The 22,885-nt window shown below is 44.1% G+C and overlaps 1 protein-coding gene across 4 annotated transcripts in view; it reads right to left on the bottom strand.

Annotated features, from left to right (window-relative positions):
- The window catches only part of LOC132403578 (interferon regulatory factor 6-like), a 56,247-nt gene extending 50,219 nt beyond the window's left edge, over nucleotides 1-6,028 (bottom strand). For 2 of the 4 annotated variants that reach the window (XM_059986997.1, XM_059986999.1), the window contains exons 1-2: nucleotides 5,509-6,028; nucleotides 4,782-4,912 (exon numbers count right to left, since the gene is read on the bottom strand). The gene's annotated coding sequence lies outside the window, so the exon portion shown is untranslated. The remainder of the gene's footprint in view (nucleotides 1-4,781; nucleotides 4,913-5,508) is intronic. The other 2 variants (XM_059987000.1, XM_059986998.1) reach the window with 2 other exon arrangements.
- Between the last annotated feature and the right edge of the window lie 16,857 nt (nucleotides 6,029-22,885).

Genomic DNA, 22,885 nt, shown 5'->3' with positions numbered 1-22,885 from the left:
AACCCTGCTTCTTTCAGCTGACGCAAAGGCGCTCGACCTTCGCTTTAACTCATAGTAACAGCAGCACCTGCTAACCATTTACTCTTTGCTTTCTGATGCAAAGTTAATTTTGGATCCAATTTGGAACCCTTGATGATTTATCAATGGTTTTCCCAATATTCATACTTTGTGCACAAGTACCCTGGCTTTATTGTCCATTGTTACATTTTTTCCTGACTCCAGGGAGTACCTGAGCACTTTAAAAACAGTAAAACACTACTGAGTTATTCAGTCAATGTGGACACAGAAAGCTCCCACATATAATAGTATGATCAGATCAGGATATGAGCAATAGGCCAGAATTCCATTTGCTTCACCTGCACGTTGGTCTTTACTGCCTTGTTTCCTAGCACATCAAGATCACTTCGAAAATCACTTGGCAAATGATGTTTTTCTGTAACATCCAGCAAAATGGAGACTTAACATTTTTCCACACTAGGTTCTACCTGCACGGTCTTGCCTAATCACTCATCTTATCTGTAACCCTTGTCCTCTCTTTACATTCTCCTTCCCTTTAAGTTATAATCTCAAGTAGTTTAGTATCATCAGCATCGTTTGTTAATGTCAGATAAAGCTTTTCTAGAGACTTTAGGTGGATGCCGATATGCCATGGATTTTAAAAGTAACTTTCATATAAACTTCAGAATGCAGATGGGGCTTCAGGTGACCATTAAATGCACTTCGGCACCAGTTGGATTTAAGATTTAAAGATTAGCTTTATTTGTCACACGTACATTGAAACATACGGTGAAGTTCATTGTTTCTCTCAGTGACCTACACAGCTGGGGGCAGCCCACAAGTGTGGCCATTTTTATCCACAGCTCCGAGAATCAGTACCCTAATCCCAGAATCAGAATCATGTTTAATATCACTGACAAATTTATTGCTTTGTAGCAGCACTATGTTGCAATACATGCATGTTTGGAATGTGGGAGAAGCTGGAACAGGGAAAATGGACAATCTCCTTACAGATAGCAGCAGGAATTGAAACCCTATCTTCCAATCACTGGCACTGTAAAGCGTGACACTACCACCATCAGAGCAGGAGATCACAATGATGTATACAAGGCTGTTGTACTGACCTGCTCTCTTATGTCTTGCAATTTGGTCTATAACAGGTATATGGAGGAATTTAAGGTGGGGGGATATATGGGAGGCAAGGTTTAAGGGTCGGCACAACATTGTGGGCCAAAGGGCCTGTACTGTGCTGTATTGTTCTGATAACAATAGTAGTAAAAGGAACAATGCTGCTAGAAAATTAATGTGGATGGCCTTAAAGAACTGGCAAAAATTACTTTGCTTAGATATCATCTAAGGAAGACAGTGACTACAGCCGTACAGTGTACATACTGCATCTGCACCTGGACTACTCTGAATTAGCACCAAGGCGGCGGCATTTGGCTTTTCTATCAAGACATTTGACAAGAATGTCTGGGAGATCCAGAAGTGAAATAATCACAAACATAAAGTGTCCTTTGATTGGGGAAGAAAGTACTGGTGATCCAGAACCGTGACAAGAATGGAATCTATCAAGGTCATCTGCAGTGCAAACACTGAGAGCTAACAATGTAGGTGAACTAATTAGGGACAGAGAAGCAATCTATGTCACAGGAAGGAACTGCTTCAAAACCTTCTTACCAGTGATTGTTCTTGAATCCATCCACAGCAAACAAAGTCACTGCAACACCTCACCAACTAACACCAGAAAAGGCTACATGCAAGTTAGAAAATAAGACCCGGGGTAATTGCTAACCCTGGAGAAATTTCAGTGGAACAAAATCAGAACTTTATGTCCAACATCTGGGAATAGAAGGACTTTGAAAGGGACTTCAGTGAGTCTGTAATCATGAATATCTTCAAGAAAGGAAACAAATCTGAAGTTGGCCAAGGTAATCACCAACAGCAACTCTTCAACTGTCTTCCCCCAATGGCCAAAGATGTTCTCCTTGGACACATTGTGGATTCTGTCTAACTACAGGCACAGTGGACAAGAACTGTACTGCTTATTAAATTTCAAGAGAAATGCAGGAATAACATCAAGTACCATCCACTTGATGAAAGCTTTGACCCTGTCATTTAAGAAGGAAACATGGACCAAACTTTTCAACTCTGACAGGCTGCTGAAATTCTGTTTGGTTGCTGATGGCATGCAATCTGTGATCTTAACAATCAGGTCTATAATGTTCCTAAGGAGGTGTTGAGCAAAGGTCCCTGGTGCCATCTCAAAACTTTCATCAGTACCAAATTTCTTGGTGTTCACCTGGCGGAGAATCTTACCTGGTCCCTCAACACCAGCTCCATAGCAAAGAAAGCCCAACAGTGTCTCTACTTTCTGCGAAGGCTGAGGAAAGCCCATCTCCCACCCCCCATCCTCATCACATTCTACAGGGGTTGTATTGAGAGCATCCTGACCAGCTGCATCACTGCCTGGTTCGGAAATTGCACCATCTTGGAACGCAAAACCCTGCAGCGGATAGTGAGGTCAGCTGAGAAGATCATCGGGGTCTCTCTTCCCACCATTACAGACATTCACACTACACACTGCATTCACAAAGCAAACAGCATTATGACGGACCCAACACACCCCTTATACAAACTCTTCTCCCTCCTGCCGTCTGGGGAAAAGGCTCTGAAGCATTCAGGCTCTCACAACCAGACTAAGTAACAGTTTCTTCCCCCAAGCTATCAGACTCCTCAATACCCAGAGCCTGGACTGACACCTTACTGCCCTATTGTCTTGTTTATTATTTATCGTAATGCCTGCAATGTTTTGTGCACTTTATGCAGTCCTGGGCAGATCTGTAGCCTAGTGTTATTTATTTCTGTGTTGTTTTTTATGTAGTTCAGTCTAGATTTTGTACTGTGTCATGTAATACCATGGTCCTGAAAAACCGTTGTCTTGTTTTTACTGTGTATTGTACCAGCAGTTATGGTTGAAATGACAATAAAAAGTGACTTGACTTATGTCAAGTGCTCTGTGGTGCATGAGGAGGCTCTGCAACGACTAGTCAAAAGTGCTCACTCAATGAATCACCGGCAACAACCTAGCCACCATCAAGGACGTATATACAGAAAGGTGCTGGAAAAGGGCCAGTAACATCATGAAGTTAGCCCCACTCCCACCAGCAAGGAGGTTACATAGCATCCATGCCTGGGCATGGACTCAGAAACAGTGACTTTCCCCAAGCAGTAAGGCCAGGGGTCGGCAACCCGCGGCTCCGGAGCCGCATGCGGCTCTTTCATCTCTGTGCTGCGGCTCCCCGTGGTTAGTTTTTGAAATGTAATTCGAAATTTGAAGATTATGGTGATCTTGTACAATCTAAATGAAACGTTGTGGAGACCCCATTTCCTGGCACATCCGAACCGGCTCACAATTAGCCACCGTTCCGGCTAAGGGAGATAGCCTACGGGGGTTTGTGAGTACGCGTCTTTTGGAGCATCAGCGCCCACGGGGGGGGGGGGGGGCGGGTTGAGGGAGGCTTTAAAGCAAGGCTGTTTAGTTCGAATAAAGTTATCTTTGACTGCAGTGTCGTTATTTTAGCGCTACGTGTAGCACACCGCTACAACGTTTTTTTAATCACTATTAATATACAAAACCACTGCCAATGCCTGACACCCGCCAGTGCGCGCTTTCTTTTAATTCTTCGATCCAAGGTAGGCTAACTATGGAGTAACCTTCAACCCAACGTCTTTTTTTCGGAGTTCAAAATGTTTTTGTTGCATGCAGAAATGTAATTTCATTTTCTCTGCAGGAGTTCATCAATTTCAAAAATGCAACACATTATAGTTTGTTTATACATAGCATAAAGGCAAAAAAAAACGTTGTATGCAGTGTTATTTCATTTTAAATGTCAAACGGGTTTTGTGGCTCCCGGTGTTTTCTTTTCTGTGGGAAATGGGTCCATATGGCTCTTTCAGTGGTAAACGTTGCCGACCCCTGAGTAAGGCTGATCAACACCCACCTCCACTTACTAACTGCCCCACTATTTTATTATTTCCCATCAGTCACCTAATGTACGGCCTAATGTTACTTTATGGACATACAGCTATCTTATATATTGATACTTATTGTGCTTTTTATTATTATTATTATTATGCTCTTTATCTTGTGTTTTTTTTGTGCTGCTTTAGACCAGGAGTAACTTTTATTTTGTTCTCTTTACAGTTGTAAGGGTTCAGAGGAGGTTCATGAAAATGATTCTGGGATGGAATAGCTTGTCATATGAGGAGCGTCTGACAGTCTGGGCCTGTACTCGCTGGAATTCCGAAGAATGGGGTGTGGGGGAATCTCGTTGACATCTATTGAATGGTGAAAGGCCTCGATAGCGTGGGTGTGCAGAGGATGTTTCCTGTGATGGGAGAGTCTAAGACCAGATGACACAGTCTCAGAATAGAGGGGCGTCCACTTAGAATGGAGATGAGGAGGAATTTCTTTAGCCCACATATGGCTGTGGAGGACAAGTCATTGGGATATTTAAGACAGATGTTGAAAGATTCTTGATTAGTCAGGGCGTGAAGGGATACGTGGAGAAGGCAGGACATTGGGCTGAGAGGGAAAATAGATCAGCCATGATGAAATGGAGGAGCAGCCTCGACCGGCCAAATGGCTTAATTCTGCTCCTGTCTCTTATGGTGTACAGGATATGACATTAAACAATCTCAAATCTTGAAATTTTCCTCGATGCAATTCTGCATCTTACCTCCAACAACCCTCCTGCTGGGAACCCGTACAATCTATTTACCTTCACTGCAAACCACACTTCATTTATGGAGTTACGCAGTGCAGATGGGGCTTTCCTTCGCTTGTACACACTGCAAGCTTCGAGCGACCACGGACTCATTCGATAAAGCACGTGAAACAATGTTCTGGATTCTTGAAAACGACAAGAGACAAAGTGTAATCTATCCTCGCCAGCAAACGAAAATCTGCAGATGCTGGAAATACAAGCAACACACACAAAATGCTGGAGGAGCTCAGAAGGGCCAGGTAGCGTCTATGGAAAAGGATAAACAGTTTCGGTCCGAGAAACTGCGTTATTCAACAACGCCGTCCCAATGTAAAAATCCACAGCCAGAGCTATCTCTAATATTTCAGGGGCCATCTCTCACTGAAGGCACTCATTGAGGAAATAACTCCATTATCTTCAGAACCAGCAGCGTGTTGATCAAGCCCACGAATATATCAGAAGGACAGATTATTCAAACTTGTAAAAGACACGTTTAAAAAATTCAAATCACTTTAACCCCCCCCCCCCCACCACCACAGAAACAAACTGACAGCTCCTAACGTTTGCAAACACCGTAAACTCATGACGGTTGCTATCAGCAGACACAATGATGTAACTATACCTGCAGCGCACTTGGAATCGTAAAAAAACAACACGGAAGTTGTTGACTTTAGTTAAAAAAATCATTCATTCAAACCATAACTTCCAAATTGCTAAAAAGTCGAGTTGCAGGTTTTCTTACCGCAAATCCCGAGAGAGGACCGGAAATTGACGAACTTATCACAGGAACATTGAGTCGATCGGTTCGGATCCCCGATCCGGCGTCGGGCTTTCTCCCTTCTCGCCTGGGTAGTTCTCCGCGGCTTTCCCACCGTGTCGGCTCCGTACTCGTTAGGCTCGCAACCCTTCGGTGACAGTCAGATCGAAAGCGTATTTTATTCCTCCTTGGGCTTCCAGATAGAGGATGTGAGAGACCCAACCTCACTTCCTGAGTTTCAAACTGAGCTGCAACTATCTGACCGTGAAAATGACGCCGCCGTTACAGCTGTTCCTTGCCCAGTCCACACCCTTCCGGGTTCCTGAGCCAGCACGGCCGAGAAACCGTCAAGGAAAAGCGACTGTTGGAGGTGGAATTGTGCGGCCTCGGAAAGGCGAGCAGTTTATTTAAAGGAAGATTATGGCAACCCACCTCAAATACAAGCTGGGAGCCGCGAGAGACAGGACTGTCGATAAAGTTGCAACACACACACGTACGCAGTCTCAACCTGAGCTGGGAAATACCTCGACCGAAAGTGATTTTAAAATCTAATTTTGGTAAATTGAGTTATTGTCACAATGAAAAGAGAAATGTACACGACTAAATCTATCAGAATGAAATACTATGGCCGATTATGTTGGCAAATGGGACATGTGTGGGGCCATATTTTCCCGTGTTTAGAAGACTCTGAAAGAACATCTTTATTGGAACACATGACATGGAAGATAACAAGAGACTCTTTCCTTAGGCCAAAAATTGGCGAAGCGTGTAGCAGATCAGATCAGGTGCTGGCTGTTTAAGACCCAGATTAGTATTGTTCCTTCTACAAATAGAAGGCAGGGGTTCTATGGGTCTTTGAAATCTTCTGTCCTAACAACATTCTCAGTCATTGGGTCATACAAAAACGAGACCTGTAGATTTTTGACCCTTTGTCTTTATTTTTGGGTAGTGTTAACCCAGTGAGAAATGTAAGCCAGAACAAATGAGCCCAGCCTTCTGAATTTTTAACATCCACCTGAACTATCAGAAGTACAGAACCAGGGCTGTTGACACAATAATTCCACACTTTTGTTTACCTGGTCATTCGAGCCTATGAGACTAAACAGATTATATTCACAACAGTACACTTGACATCTTGGTTTCTGTAACTTTAGGAACACTTGGATGGGATTATGTTCTTAATAGGACACTGGGACAGAATAGACTGAGGGAGCTTTCTTCTGCAGATAATTTGCTGGTACTGCTTACTGTTCTGTTCTCTGCCACTGACTTACTTTAATTTGATTATAATGACCCAGTAACACCTGCAACACATCCTCTTGAAAGTAATGAAACTTGCAAGTCTGGGATATCAGGGATAAGCTGAAAAACTGAACTTTTTCTTCCAACCCTTTGTCCATATATATTACGCTGACTTGCTATTCTCACTAAACCAGTGACCAAGTAGGAATGCCGTTCCTCGCATTCACAGAGATTTAATGAAACCTAAGGTCTTTCTCACTTGTTTGGCATAATTAACACCTAAACACTCCTTTTAATTATGTGACAGACTTTAGATACTGAGGGTATTCTGCCTGGAAGAGTGAATGTTACAAGGAGAACTGATGAAGATATTTAAACTCCTTAAGGGTGGGTAGAGAAAGTAGACAGGACAAAACTCCTTTCATTTTTAGTGAAGTCAAGATCTGTGGGGCATAGACATTAAGATGATTTGCAAAAGAAAAACAAATCATAGTAGTGAGTCTTTGAAATACAGCATGTTGTGGTATTCAGAAGAGAGCTGGATAAGTAACTAAAAGGCAAAACAGATTGGGCTGTGAGGGCAAAGGTGGGGATTGCGCTTACATAAACTCAGTGCAGACTCAAGGAATCAAATGGCTTCACTGGTGCTGTAGTCAGTCTGTGATCTCCAAGCATTTCAAACAAGAGAAAATCTGCAGATGCTGGATATCCAAGCAACACACAGAAAATGCTGGAGGAACTCAGCAGGTCAGGCAGCATCTATAGAAAAGAGCAGAGTCAATGTTTCGGGCTGAGACCCTTCATCAGGACAGCTGAAGGGTCTTAGCTGTAAACAACTATACCCTTTTCCATCGATCCTGCCAGGACTGCTGAGTTCCTCCAGCATTTTCTGTGGGTCCCCCAAAATTTATAGTATCAGGATACAGTTAGTTTATGAGTCTTCTTCCATTCTTGTAAATTCATCGGTATATCAATCTGTTACTTTCCTCCTCTTGGGCATCCCCATTTCTCATTAACTGCTGAATGCTAATTATCTAAACTGTTCCTTGTGGCCAATGAGTTCCACATTCTCATTGCTCTTTGAGTAAGGATCTTTAGAAGAAGGAAGGCTGGGGAGTTGCCTGTCAAAAAAAAAGTGAACCAGTCTGTTCAGTCTTTTCTCAATATTACCTGTACGTCAGTTGGACTCTTGACTGAATCAGACACTTATGGTTTCAAGTTCCATATGATTACAAAGAAATCCAAAATAAGAGGGCCTACTTGATCAGTATTCCATTCTCCCAGTCCAGACATTTCCCACTCCCAGTCTAGACATTCAACCCCATCACCACCACTGCACAGTACTGCGATGTGTACTGTCTATCATCAGGTAGGAGGTACTGTAGCATTAGGACAAGAACTGTTAGAATGTGAAACTGCTTCTTTCACCAGGCCGTAAGACTACTGAACTCCCTGCCACAACCCAGGTCTCATCACATATGAAGTGCCAGTAGTGTTACACTGGTTACTTTTTAACCTGGATCGTATATGCACCTTATTGTTTGTAAAATTATTTGTGGTAATATTATTTTCTATATTATGTGTGTGAGTTATAGGTACTGTATTGTGCACCTTGGTCCGGAGCAACATTGCTTCATTTGGCATGTGCACAGTTGAATGACAATAAACTTGAACTTGTCGTGGTACATATAGGAAAAGTAGGAAAGTAGGAAAAGTAGGTAGGAAAAGGGAAGAGATTCTGAAAGGAAAATATAGGGAATTAGGAAGGCAGTTGAGAAGAAGGACTGCAAAGGTAGTAATCTCGGGATTACTGCCTGTGCCACGTGATAGTGAGAGTAGGAATGGAATGAGGTGGAGGATAAATGCATGGCTGAAGGATTGGAGCAGGGGGCAGGGATTCGAGTTTCTGGATCATTGGGACCTCTTTTGGGGCAGATGTGACCTGTACAGAAAGGATGGGTTACACTTGAATCCTAGGGGGACCAATATCCTGGTGAGAAGATTTGCTAAGGCTACTGGGGAGACTTTAAACTAGAATGGTTGGGGGGTGGGAATCAGTTTGAAGAGACTAGGGGAGAGGAAGTTAGTTCACAAATAGAGAAAGCTAGTAGACAGTGTGTGAGGGAGGATAGGCAGGTGATAGAGAAGGGGAACGCTCAGACTGAAGATGTAGGGGAGAAGGAAGAAAAAGATAATAAAGTTGTTTGCACCGTTCGGTATACACAGAGAAGAAGAGGTGGAAGGTTTCTTAAATGCATCTATTTTAATGCTAGGAGCATTGTAAGAAAGGTGGATGAAGTTAGAGCATGGATTGATACCTGGAAATATAATGTTATAGCAATTAGTGAAACATGGTTGCAGGAGGGGTGTGATTGGCAACTAAATATTCTTGGATTTCGTTGCTTCAGGTGTGATAGAATTGGAGGGGCAAGAGGGGGAGGTGTTGCATTGCTTGTCAGAGAAAATATTACAGTGATGCTTTGGCAGGATAGATTAGGGGGCTCATCTAGGGAGACAATTTGGGTGGAATTGGGGAATGAGAAAGGTGTAGTAACATTTATAGGGGAGTATTATAGACCACCTAATGGGGAGTGAGAAGTGGAGAAGCAAATTTGTAAAGAGATAGCAGGTATTTGTAGTAAGCACAAGGTTGTGATGGTGGGAGATTTTAATTTTCCACACGTAGACTCGGAAGCACATTCTGTAAAAGGGCTGGATTGTTTGGAGTTTGTAAAATGTGTGCAGGATAGTTTTTTGCAGCAATACATAGAGGTACCAACTAGAGAAGGGGCAGTGTTGGATCTCCTGTTAGGGAATGAGATAGGTCAGGTGCCGGACGGATGTGTTGGGGAGCACTTCGGGTCCAGTGATCACAATATCATTTGTTTCAATATAATTATGGAGAAGGATAGGACTGGACCCAGGGTTGGGATTTTTGATTGAAGAAAGGCTAACTTTGAGGAGAAGTGAAAGGATTTAGGAGTGGATTGGGACAATTTGTTTTATGGGAAGGATGTAATAGAGAAATGGAGGTCATTTAAAGATGAAATTTTGAGGGTACAGAATTTTTATGTTCCTGTTAGGTTGAAAGGAAATGTTAAAAGTTTGAGAAAGCCATGGTTTTCAAGGGACATTGGAAACTTGGTTCAGAAAACGAGAGAGATCTACAATAAATATAGGCAGCATGGAGTAAATCAGGTGCTCAAGGAATATAAAGAATGTAAAAAGAATCTTAAGGATGAAATTAGAAGAGCTAAAAGAAGATATGAGGTTGCTTTGGCAAGTAAGGTGAAAATAAATCCAAGGGGTTTCTATAGTTATATTAATAGCAAAAGGAGAGTGAGGGATAAAATTGGTCCCTTAGAGAATCAGAGTGGTAGCTATGTGTGGAGCCAAAAGATATGAGGGAGATTTTGAACAATTTCTTTTTCTCAGTATTCACTAAGGAGAAGGATATTGAATTGTGTAATGTAAGGGAAACAAGTAGGGTAGTTATGAAAACTATGATGATTAAAGAAGAGGAAGAACTGGCGCTTTTAAAGAATATAAAAGTGGATAAGTCTCCGGGTCCTGACAGGATATTCCCTAGGACCTTGAGAGAAGTCAGTGTAGAAATAGCAGGGGCTCTGACAGAAATATTTCAAATGTCATTAGAAACAGGGATGGTGCTGGAGGATTGGCGTATTGCTCATGTGGTTCCATTATTTAAAAAGGGTTCTAAGAGTAAATCTAGAAATTATCGGCCTCAGTGGTGGGTAAATTAATGGAAGGTATTCTTAGAGATGGAATATATAATTATCTTGATAGACAGGGTCTGATTAGGAGCAGTCAACATGGATTTGTGTGTGGAAGGTCATGTTTGACAAAGCTTATTGAATGTTTTGAAGAGGTTACTAGGAAAGTTGACAAGGGTAAAGCAGTGGATGTTGTTTATGTGGACTTCAGGAAGGCCTTTGACAAGGTTCCACACAGAAGGTTAATTAGGAAGGTTCAAATCATTAGGTATTAATATTGAAGTTGTAAAATGGATTCAACAGTGGATGGATGGGAGATGCCAGAGAGTAGTGGTGGATAACTGTCAGGTTGGAGGCCGGTGACTGGTGGTGTGCCTCAGGGATCTGTACTGGGTCCAATGTTGTTTGTCATATACATTAATGATCTGGATGATGGGGTGGTAAATTGGATTAGTAAGTATGCAGATGATACAAAGATAGGTGGCGTTGTGGATAATGAAGTAGGTTTTCAAAGCTTGCAGAGAGATTTAGGCCAATTAGAAGAGTGGGCTGAAAGATGGCAGATGGAGTTTAATGCTGATAAGTGTGAGGTGCTATATTTTGGTAGGAATGATGGTAGGGCATTGAGGAATGCAGTAGAACAGAGTGATCTAGGAATAATAGTGCATAGTTCTCTGAAGGTGGAATCTCATGTGGATAGGGTGGTGAAGAAAGATTTTGGTATGCTGGCCTTTATAAATCAGAGCATTGAGTATCGGAAGTTGGGATGTAATGTTAAAGTTGTACAAGGCATTGGTGAGGTCAAATTTGGAGTATTGTGTACAGTTCTGGTCACCGAATTATAGGAAAGATGTCAACAAATTAGAGAGAGTATAGAGGAGATCGACTAGAAGGTTACCTGGGTTTCAGCACCTAAGTTACAGAGAAAGGTTGAACAAGTTAGGTTCTTTATTCTTTGGAGAGTAGAAGGTTGAGGGGGGACTTGATAGAGGTATTTAAAGTTATGAGGGGGACAGATAGAGTTGACGTGGATAGGCTTTTTCCATTGAGAGTAGGGGAGATTCAAACAAGAGGACATGAGTTGAGAGTTTACGGGTAACACGAGGGGGAACTATTTTACTCATAGTAGCTGTGTGGAATGAGCTTCCAGTAAAAGTGGTAGAGGCAGGTTCGATTTTGTCATTTAAAATAAAAATTGAATAGGTATATGGACAGGAAAGGAATGGAGGGTTATGGGCTGAGTTTGGGTCAGTGGGACTAGGTGAGAGTAAGCATTCAGCACGGACAAGAAGGGCCAAGATGGCCTGTTTCCGTGCTGTAGTTGTTATATGGTTATTGTAGATTCTCTATTCACGGCAGATGCAATTTAATGTGGATAAATGTGAGGTTATCCACTTTGGTTGCAAGAACAGGAAAACAGATTATTATCTGAATGGTGGCCGATTAGGAAAAGGGGAGATGCAACGAGACCTGGGTGTCATTGTACACCAGTCATTGAAGGTGGGCATGCAGGTACAGCAGGCGGTGAAAAAGGCAAATGGTATGTTGGCATTCATAGCAAAAGGATTTGAGTACAGGAGCGGGGAGGTTCTACTGCAGTTGTACCAGGCCTTGGTGAGACCGCACCTAGAATATTGTGTGCAGTTTTGGTCCCCTAATCTGAGGAAAGTCATTCTTGCCATAGAGGGAGTACAGAGAAGGTTCACCAGATTGATTCCTGGGATGGCAGGACTTTCATATGAAGAAAGACTGGATCGACTAGGCTTATACTCCCTGGAATTTAGAAGACTGAGGGGGGATCTTATTGAAACGTATAAAATTCTAAAGGAATTGGACAGTCTAGATGCAGGAAGATTGTTTGTGATGTTGGGGAAGTCCAGAATGAGGGGTCACAGTTTAAGGATAAAGGGGAAGCCTTTTAGGACCGAGATGAGGAAAAACTTCTTCACACAGAGAGTGGTGAATCTGTGGAATTCTCTGCCACAGGAAACAGTTGAGGATGGTTCATTGGCTATATTTAAGAGGAAGTTAGATATGGCCCTTGTGGCTAAAGGGATCAGGGGGTATGGAGAGAAAGCAGGTACAGGGTTCTGAGTTGGATGATCAGCCATGATCATACTCAATGGCGGTGCAGGCTCAAAGGGCCAAATGGCCTACTCCTGCACCTATTTTCTATGTTTCTATGATGGAGGACATAGGGAGCAGGTGCCGGGGAACACACCACCCGTCACGTACAATCCTGAGTTGGTAGTACGTTCACCATGTCCAGGTCCTGGAAATCCCTCTGAAACTACATTGTGGGAATACCTTCAGTGATTCAGTGGCAACTCATCGCCAGTCCTCAAGGGCAATCAGGGATGGGTAACAAATGCTGGTCTTGTCAGTGATGCTCTGTTTAAAAAAACACAAAATAAAAATAAAGGCTGGGGCTTCAGTGAGTTACAGAGGGAACTGCTCGATCATCTTTCACGTAGTATCTTAATACAAGCCCCTTGTTTTCTCAGGAGATTAAGGACCCCAAGTTCAAAGTAAATTTATTATCAAAGTGCTTGGGTATATGTATATCACCATATACTACCCTGAGATTAATTTTCTTGCTGGCAATCACAGTAGATAGAAACACAACAGAATCAATGAAAAACTGCATTCAACAGGACAGACACACAACCAATGTGCAAAGGACAACAAACTGTACAGATACAAAAAGAATGAAGAAGGAAACTATAATAAAATAATAATTATTATTTAATACATATGGCCATTCCAAACACACATAACTTTCAGAGATCAATAAATGAAAAACACCAGAAATATGCAGTATTAAAAGAGGAAGTTGAAAGTCTTTGGAACAGGAATCAATATTGGGGCCACTTTTCTTCACATTCTTTGTCAATGATTTGGATAATGGATTTGACAGCTTTGTGGCAAAGTTTGCCAATTATACAAAGATAGTTGGAGGGGTAGGTAGTGCTGAGGAAACAGAATGATTGCAGCAGGACTTAGACAAATTGGAAGAATGGGCAAAAAAATGGCAGATGGAATATAGTAGAAACATAGAAAACCTACAGCACAATACAGGCTCTTCGGCCCACAAAGCTGTGTCCAACATGTCCTTACCTTAGAAATTAACCAGGGTTACCCATAGCCCTTTATTTTTCTAAGCTCCATGTACCTGTCCAAGAGTCTCTTAAAAGACCCTATCATATCTGCCTCCACCACTGTCGCCGGCAGCCCATTCCACACACTCACCACTCTCTGAGTTAAAAACTTACCCCTGACATCTCCTCTGTACCTACTCCCCAGCACCTTAAACCTGTGTTCTTTTGTGGCAACCATTCCAGCCCTGGGAAAAAGCCTCTGACTATCCACACGATCAATGCCTCTCATCATCTTATACACCTCCATCAGGTCACCTCTCATCCTCCATCGCTCCAAGGAGGAAAGGCTGAGTGTTGGGGTAGTGTTGGGAAATGTATGATAAAGCATTTTGGTAAAAGGAACAACAGTACAGGCTATTATCTAAATGGGGAAAAGGTTCAATCATCAGAGGTGCAGAGAGACTTAGGAGTCCTTGTGCAAGACTCCCAGAAGGTTAATTTACAAGTTGAATCCGTGGGAAACAAGGCAAATGCAATGTTGGCATTCATTTCATGGGGAATAGAATATAAAAGCAAGCAATACTGAGGCTTTACAAGACACTAGTCAGGCCACACGAAGTATAGTCAACTGTTTTGGGCCTCATATCTCATAAAGGATGTTATCATTGGAGAGAATCCAGAGGAGGTTCACAGGGATGATTCTGGGAATGAAAAGGTCAACATATGAGGTGCGTTTGGCAGCTTTGTACTCACTGGAAGTTAGAAGAATGTGGGTGGGGGGTGTCTCATTTAAACCTACTGAATGTTGAAAGGACTAGATAGGGTGGATGTGGAGATGATGTTTTCTACTATGGGGATATCCCAAACTAGAGAGCACAGTCTCAAAATTGAGGGGCGGCTTTCCAGAACAGGGATAAGGAGGAATTTGTTTTGGCAGAGAATGGTAAATCTATGGAATGCACTGCCACAGACTGTGGTGGAGGCCAAGTCCATGCATATATTTAAGATGGAAGTTGATCGTTTCCTGATCGGTCAGGGCATCGAAGGATATGGTGAGAAGGCAGGTGTACGGGGTTGAGTGGAATCTGGGATCAGCCATGATGGAATGGTGGAGCAGACTGGATGGGCGGAATGGCCTACTTCTGCTCTAATACCTTATGGTCTTATGAACAGGATATACATTGTCCCAGTAGTAATATCTACAACTGGTATCATCCCAAAGGTAGTACTCAACAGCATTAAACAATTAGGGCTACAAGGTACTTATGTAAATCTTCACAAAGCCACAATATTAAACACCATTAGAATAGCATGAAAGTTCCGAGCAATTGACAATTGAGCATGCTTGCCTATGCCCGTAGCTCAGGTTTTTCCAGCTTGAGCTGAGAAGTAAAAATACAATAATAAAAAATAAATAGCAATAAATAGTAAACATGAGATGAAGAATTCTTGAAAGTGAGTCTATAGGTTGTGGGAATATTTCAGAGGTGGGTCAAATGAAGTTGAATGAAATAATCCCTGCTTTTCAAGAGCCTTACAGTTGTGAGGTAATAACAGTTCCTGAACCTGGTGGTGTGGGTCCTGAGGCTTCTGTGCCTCCTTCCGGATGGCTGAGGGGTAATAACTGTTCCTGAACCTGGTGGTGTGGGTCCTGAGGCTTCTGTGCCTCCTTCCGGATGACTGAGGGGTAATAACTGTTCCTGAACCTGGTGGTGTGGGTCCTGAGGCTCCTGTGCCTCCTTCCTGATGGCAGCAGCAGCGAGAAGAGAAATGGCTTGGATGGCGGGGTCCTAGTTGATGGATGCTGCTTTCCTGCGACAGCGTTCCATGTAGGTGTGCTCAGTGGTGGAGAAGGCTTTATCCGCAATGGTTGGGGCCACATGCACTTTGGGCTTTTCCATTTAAGGGCATTGCTATTTCCATACCAGGCCATGATGTAACCAGTCAATATACTCTCCACCACACAGCTATGGAAATTTGTCTAAGTTTTAGAGGACATGCTTAATCTTCACAAACTTCTAAGAAAGTAGAGGCACGGCCATGCTGTCTTTTAATGGCACTTTCACGATCCTCTGAAATGATAACACCAAGGAATTTAAAGAACAATAGTGAATTTATTCCAGTGTCCTGGCCAATACTTCTTTCTCAGCATCAATGAAGTGATCCTTGATCATTATTACTTTGCTGTGCTCAACTTCACTGCTATCCTTTAAAAACTACTCAACTTCAAAATAATACCTTGGTAGTTCTTTGGCAGGTTCTGGGATTATAAGAAAGCATTCAGTTTAAATCACAGAACCAGCATACTATGGACTGTACTAATGATACTGAGACCAGGTTTGAATCCTGACTTGATAGCTGGCAACCGGCTTAGAACAGCAGCCATGAAACTATGGGGCTGTGGTTAAAATCCAAAATGGTTCACTTATTCCCCATCAGGGAAGGATATCTTATTCTAGTTTCTCTGTGACTCGAAAGTCAGAACAATGAGGCTGCTGTTTAACTGTTGTCTAACGTGTTGATCAGAGAATAATGGTCAGCAGGAATGAATAGAAAAGAAACAAATCTGAGATTTTTCTTTACTTACAGCAACTCCTCCATGGACGGTCCCAAGCCTGGCTGTGAAAGGAGGGTTGGGCTTGGGGCTAGCAACCCCAACCCGTTAAAAACCCAGTGCTACAGAAACACCAACAGAGGCTCCAAAGACATCATCCCCAGGAGAGGAAGGATCTAAGAGGATGGGCTTCACCGGGGGACAACTGCAAAGACTGGCCCAGGATAGAGGACTTTTGGGAGCTGCTGTCAGTGGCCTATTCAAGCAACACACACAAAATGCTGGTGGAACGCAGCAGGCCAGGCAGCATCTATAGGAAGAAGTACAGTTGACGTTTCGGGCCGAGACCCTTTGTCACAACTAACTGAAAGGAAAGATAGTAAGAGATTTGAAAGTAGGAGGAGGAGGGGGAAATCTGAAATGATAAGAGAAGACAGGAGGGGGTGGATGAAGCTTCGAGCCAGATAGGTGATTGGAAAAAGGGATACAGAGCTGGAGAAGGGAGAGGATCATGGGACGGGAGGCCTAGGGAGAAAGAAAGGCGGAGGGGAGCACCAGAGGGCGATGGAGAACAGGGAAGGAGTGATTGTGAGACGGTCGGAGAGAGAGAAAGAAAGGAGGGGGGAATAAATAAATAAATAAGGGATGGGATAAGAAGGGGAGGAGGGGCATTAACAGAAGTTAGAGAAATCAATGTTCATGCCATCAGGTTGGAGGCTACCCAGCCAGTATATAAGGTGTTGTTCCTCCAGCCTGAGTGTGGCTTCATCACGACAGTAGAGGAGGCCATGGATAGATATATCAGAAGGGAATGGGATGTGGAATTAAAATGTGTGGCCACTGGGAGATCCTGCATTCTCTGGCGGACAGAGCGTAGGTGTTCAGTGAAACGGTCTCCCAGTCTGTGTCAGGTCTCACCAATATATAAAAGGCTGCACTGGGAGCAGGTGCAGTCGACTGTGCTTTTTCCTATAGATGCTGCCTGGCCTGCTGTGTTCCACCAGCATTTTGTGTGTGTTGTTTGAATTCCCAGCATCTGCAGATTTCCTTGTGTTTGTGTCAGTGGCCTATTCCCCAGAAGGGGTGATGGGTATAAGTGTTAATTGACACTTCAGATATCATTCCAGTAACTCTCATTGCACCTTTTCCTTTGCTTCTGCTTCTGTCCTTTTTGTAATTTGGAGATCTGAAATGATCACAAGTGGAAATAAAACTGTTAGATTTTATTTCTAACTTTGTTATTAGTTACTTTTTTGCAACCACTTGTGTGCTTGGTATTAGAGTTCCACATTTGAGCTCCTTCCGGAGTAAGTTCCTCTTTTTATATATGCTTCTTCAAATTTCTTACTATCTGACCTTCAAAACTCAAAACATTTCTTTTTACTTATTTACATTTTTGACATTTTTATTAATTGAATTGGAATTTCCCCTTGGCTGTACTGGTGAAGAGAGAAGGGAGGTAACATTTTCCTACTTCTCATTTAGAGGATGTTAGAGATTGTCTTAGAGAACAATACAAAGAAGAGAGATAGCCAGCCCTGATACAGGGCCTCAACACAAAACGCTGAGTGTTCAGTTCTCTCCATAGACGCTGCCTAACCTACTGAGTTCCTCCAGCTCCTTTGTGTATTGCTCCAGATTTCCAGCATCTGTATCCTTGTGTCTTTAAAGACTTTAAGAAGTAGTTTTTTTTCCTGGATCTTCAACATTTGGAATATCAAAAAAAAACCAAGAAATTCTGGAAGTTAACTTCTCATTGCATGGCAGCCACTTGAATGAGTTACATGTTACTTTTCCAATACTAAGGCAACTGCTGGACTTTTCTATTATTATCAGTTTTTAACCCAGAATGTGAGGTTGTGAAATAGATTTCTTCAATCTAGCTCTTCACAGAAATTTGGGGAATAACTTTGCAAGAAAACTTTTTCCTTCAGGAGTTTTATGACAAGAAATTTAACTGCATGATGCTTTCTTTCGTAATGCATGATTTAAATTTGACTTTACCGAGAATAATATGTGACAGTGACAGTTTCAGGTTGTTGTTCATCACTAGAAAGAAAATTAGACACACCCTGAATTAGGCAGATGCAATCTTAATGGTTCTTTTCACACCCTTAGACTACCTGGACAACACAAATACCTACACCAGCATGCAGCTGATCGACTACAGCATTTAACTCCATCATTCCCACAATCCTGATTGAGAAGTTACAGAACCTGGGCCTTTGTACCTCCCTCTGCAATTGGATCCTCGACTTCCTAACTGGAAGACCACAATCAGTACAGATTGGTGATAACATATCCTCCTCGCAGACGATCAACACTGGAACGCCTCGGGGTGTGTGCTTAGCTCACTGATCTACTCTCTCTATCCCTATCATGAATGTGTAGCTAGGCATAGCTCAAATACCATCTATAAATTAGCTGATGATACAGCCATTACTGGTAGAATCTCAGCTGGAGAAGAAAGGGTGTACAGGAGTGAGATATGCCAGCTAGTGGAATGGTGCTGCAACAACAACCTGGTACTCAATGTCAGTAAGACAGAACAGCTGATTGTGGACTTCAGCAAGGATAAGACGAAGGAACACATACCAATCCTCATAGAGGGATCAGAAGTGGAGAGAGTGAGCAGCTTCAAGTTCCTGGGTGTCAAGATCTCTGAGGATCTAACCTGGTCCCAACATATTGATGCAGTTATAAAGAAGGCAAGACAGCGGCTATACTTTATTAGAAGATTGAAGAGATTTGGTATGTCAACAAATACACAGAAAAACTTCTATAGATGTACTAGGGAGAGCATTCTGACAGGCTGCATCACTGTCTGGTATGGAGGGGGGTGGCTACAGCACAGAATCACAAGTAGCTGCAGGGGGTCATAAATTTTGTCGCGTCCATCTTGGGTACTCGCCTACAAAGTACTCAGGACATCTTTAAGGAGTGCTGTCTCAGGAAGGTAGCGTCCATTATTAAGAACCTATAGCACCCAGGGCATGCCCTTTTCTCACTGTTACCATCAGATAGGAGGTACAGAAGCCTGAAGGCACACACTCAGCGATTCAGGAACAACTTCTTCCCCTCTGCCATCCGATTTCTAAATGGACATTGAACCCTTGGACACTACCTCACTTTTTAAAATATATATTATTTCTGTTTTTTGCACAAATTTAAATTTATTAAATATATGTTTGCTGTAATTTATATTTTCAATTTTTTTCCTTCTATATTTCATATTGCATTGAACTACTGCTGCTAAGTTAACAAATTTGATGACACATGCTGGTGATAATAAAATTTGCATGTCTATCTTAATATCCATGTCAGAAATGATGTCATTCCTCATGTATGGAATATTTGGGACTTACTGGGAAAATTCTACAGCATCGAAACAGGCCTTGCATCTCTGCCATCGAGCTCCAATAAGATCTTACATCGTGGATCCTATGAAGCCCCATCACTCTACCCCCATTCCCCTCACTCTAACCCCACTCACCTCACTCTAAACCCACTCCCCCCACTCTAACCCCACTCCCCTCACTCTACCCCCATTCCCCTCACTCTAACCCCACTCCCCTCACTCTAACCCCACTCCCCTCACTCTACCCCCATTCCCCTCACTCTAACCCCACTCCCCTCACTCTACCCCCATTCCCCTCACTCTAAACCCACTCCCCTCACTCTAACCCCACTCTCCTCACTCTACCCCCATTCCCCTCACTCTAAACCCACTCCCCTCACTCTAACCCCACTCCCCTCACTCTAACCCCATTCCCCTCACTCTAAACCCACTCCCCTCACTCTAACCCCACTCCCCTCACTCTACCCCCATACCCCTCACTCTAACCCCACTCACCTCACTCTAAACCCACTCCCCCCACTCTAACCCCACTCCCCTCACTCTACCCCCATTCCCCTCACTCTAACCCCACTCACCTCACTCTAAACCCACTCCCCCCTCTAACCCCACTCCCCTCACTCTACCCCCATTCCCCTCACTCTAACCCCACTCCCCTCACTCTACCCCATTCCCCTCACTCTAACCCCACTCACCTCACTCTACCCCCATTCCCCTCACTCTAACCCCACTCACCTCACTCTAAACCCACTCCCCCCACTCTAACCCCACTCCCCTCACTCTACCCCCATTCCCCACACTCTAAACCCACTCCCCTCACTCTAACCCCACTCACCTCACTCTAAACCCACTCCCCCCACTCTAACCCCACTCCCCTCACTCTACCCCCATTCCCCTCACTCTAAACCCACTCCCCTCACTCTAACCCCACTCCCCTCACTCTACCCCCATTCCCCTCACTCTAACCCCACTCCCCTCACTCTAACCCCATTCCCCTCACTCTAACCCCACTCCCCTCACTCTACCCCCATTCCCCTCACTCTAACCCCACTCACCTCACTCTACCCCCATTCCCCTCACTCTAACCCCACTCACCTCACTCTAAACCCACTCCCCCCACTCTAACCCCACTCCCCTCACTCTACCCCCATTCCCCTCACTCTAAACCCACTCCCCTCACTCTAACCCCACTCCCCTCACTCTACCCCCATTCCCCTCATTCTAACCCCACTCCCCTCACTCTACCCCCATTCCCCTCACTCTAAACCCACTCCCCTCACTCTAACCCCACTCCCCTCACTCTACCCCCATTCCCCTCACTCTAACCCCACTCACCTCACTCTACCCCATTCCCCTCACTCTAACCCCACTCACCTCACTCTACCCCCACTCACCTCACTCTAACCCCACTCCACTCACTCTAAACCCTCTCCCCCCACTCCCCTCACTCTACCCCACTCACCTCACTCTAACCCCACTCCCCTCACTCTACCCTACTCCCACTAACCCCACTCCCCTCACTCTACCCCACTCCCACTCTAACCCCACCCCTCACTCTACCCCCATTCCCCTCACTCACCTCACTCTAAACCCACTCCCCTCACTCTAACCCCACTCCCCTCACTACCCCACTCCCACTCTTACCCCACTCCCCTCACTCTACCCCCATTCCCCTCACTCACCTCACTCTATCCCCACTCCCGTCACTCTATCCCCACTCCCCTCTCTCTATCCCCACTCCCCTCTCTCTATCCCCACTCCCCTCACCCTAACCCCACTCCCCTCTCTCTATCCCCACTCCCACTCTAACCCCACTCCCCTCTCCCTATCCCCACTCCCCTCTCCCTATCCCCACTCCCCTCACTCTAACCCCACTCCCCTCACTCTATCCCCACTCCCCTCACCCTAACCCTACTCCCCTCTCTCTATCCCCACTCCCCTCACCCTAACCCCACTCCCCTCTCTCTATCCCCACTCCCACTTTAACCCCACTCCCCTCACTCTAACACCACTCCCCTCTCCCTATCCCCACTCCCCTCACTCTAACCCCACTCCCCTCTCCCTATCCCCACTCCCCTCACTCTAACCCCACTCCCCTCTCCCTATCCCCACTCCCCTCACTCTAACCCTACTCCCCTCTCCCTATCCCCACTTCCTTCACTAATCCTTATGCCATGCCTGCTGATCCATCTTGAGCTTTAGATCGTCTGACCCTTGGACACAACCCTCAGTCAGGGCAGCATAAGTTTAACTATGATAACAGCAATGCCCTTTCAGCCGTGCTGTAGTATGCTGAAGCTCCATTTTGTGGTCTTCACCAACCGTTACTGTACGAGGCTTTTGTGTCCATTAAAGGGCCAGTCTGCAGTCATAGCAGAGTTGAGTGGGCAGTTCCAGAGTTCATGGGAATCCTTTGAAACATCTTCTTACGTTCATAATCTGTTGATGGGATGTTATTTTCAGCATTTAATTATTCAAAGGGTGTCTTAGCAAATGACATAGCTGACAGCCTTTCTCCCTGATGTATGACAGAGTTTGCAACAATGGTAACAGCTGCCAAACCAATATTATAAATCTCTTAATGATGAGGGACGAGGACACCAGAGTGTTCCAAATGAGATTCAGTAGGAAGAGAAACTGTTGATAAGTACTGTTTAGAGTTACAGAGCTGTACCAACAGAGCTGTAAAAACAGGTCCTCCAGCTGAACTCCATGGCAACCAAGGCACTTTTCTGAGCTCGTCTCATTTGCCTGAATTTGCCTTATATCCCTCCAAACTTTTCTCTTCCATGTACCTATTTCAAAGTACATTTTAAAGTGAACTTGGCCTTTTCTCCTTGGAGGGACGGAGGATGAGAGGTGACCTGATGGAGGTGTATAAGATGATGAGAGGCATTGATCATGTGGATAGTCAGAGGCTTTTTCCCAGGGCTGGAATTGTTGCCACAACAGAACACAGGTTTAAGGTGCTGGGGAGTAGGTACAGAGGAGATGTCAGGGGTAAGTTTTTTACTCAGAGAGTGGTGAGTGCGTGGAATGGGCTGCCAGCAACAGTGGTGGAGGCAGATACGATAGGGTCCTTTAAGAGACTTTTGGATAGGTACATGGAGCTTAGAACAATAGAGGGCTATAGGTAGCCTAGTAATTTCTAAGGTAGGGACATGTTTGGCACAACTTTGTGGGCCGAAGGGCCTGTATTGTGCTGTAGGTTTTCTATGTTTCCACATTTATTTCAAGGGTTTTAGCAGCTCCTCCATGGAAAAGGATGATGTATTTTCATCCTCCCTGAGCCCCTCATGAACTTACATACCTCAATCAAGTCACCCCGTAATCTTCCCACTCTGGAGAATACAGTCCCTGTCTGCTGTGGGATGATTCA

Source organism: Hypanus sabinus, chromosome 13 (genome assembly GCF_030144855.1).
Source record: "Hypanus sabinus isolate sHypSab1 chromosome 13, sHypSab1.hap1, whole genome shotgun sequence".
Lineage (NCBI taxonomy): Eukaryota > Metazoa > Chordata > Chondrichthyes > Myliobatiformes > Dasyatidae > Hypanus > Hypanus sabinus.
Note: the sequence above shows the minus strand (reverse complement) of the source record. Positions and strands in the feature narration are given on the sequence as shown.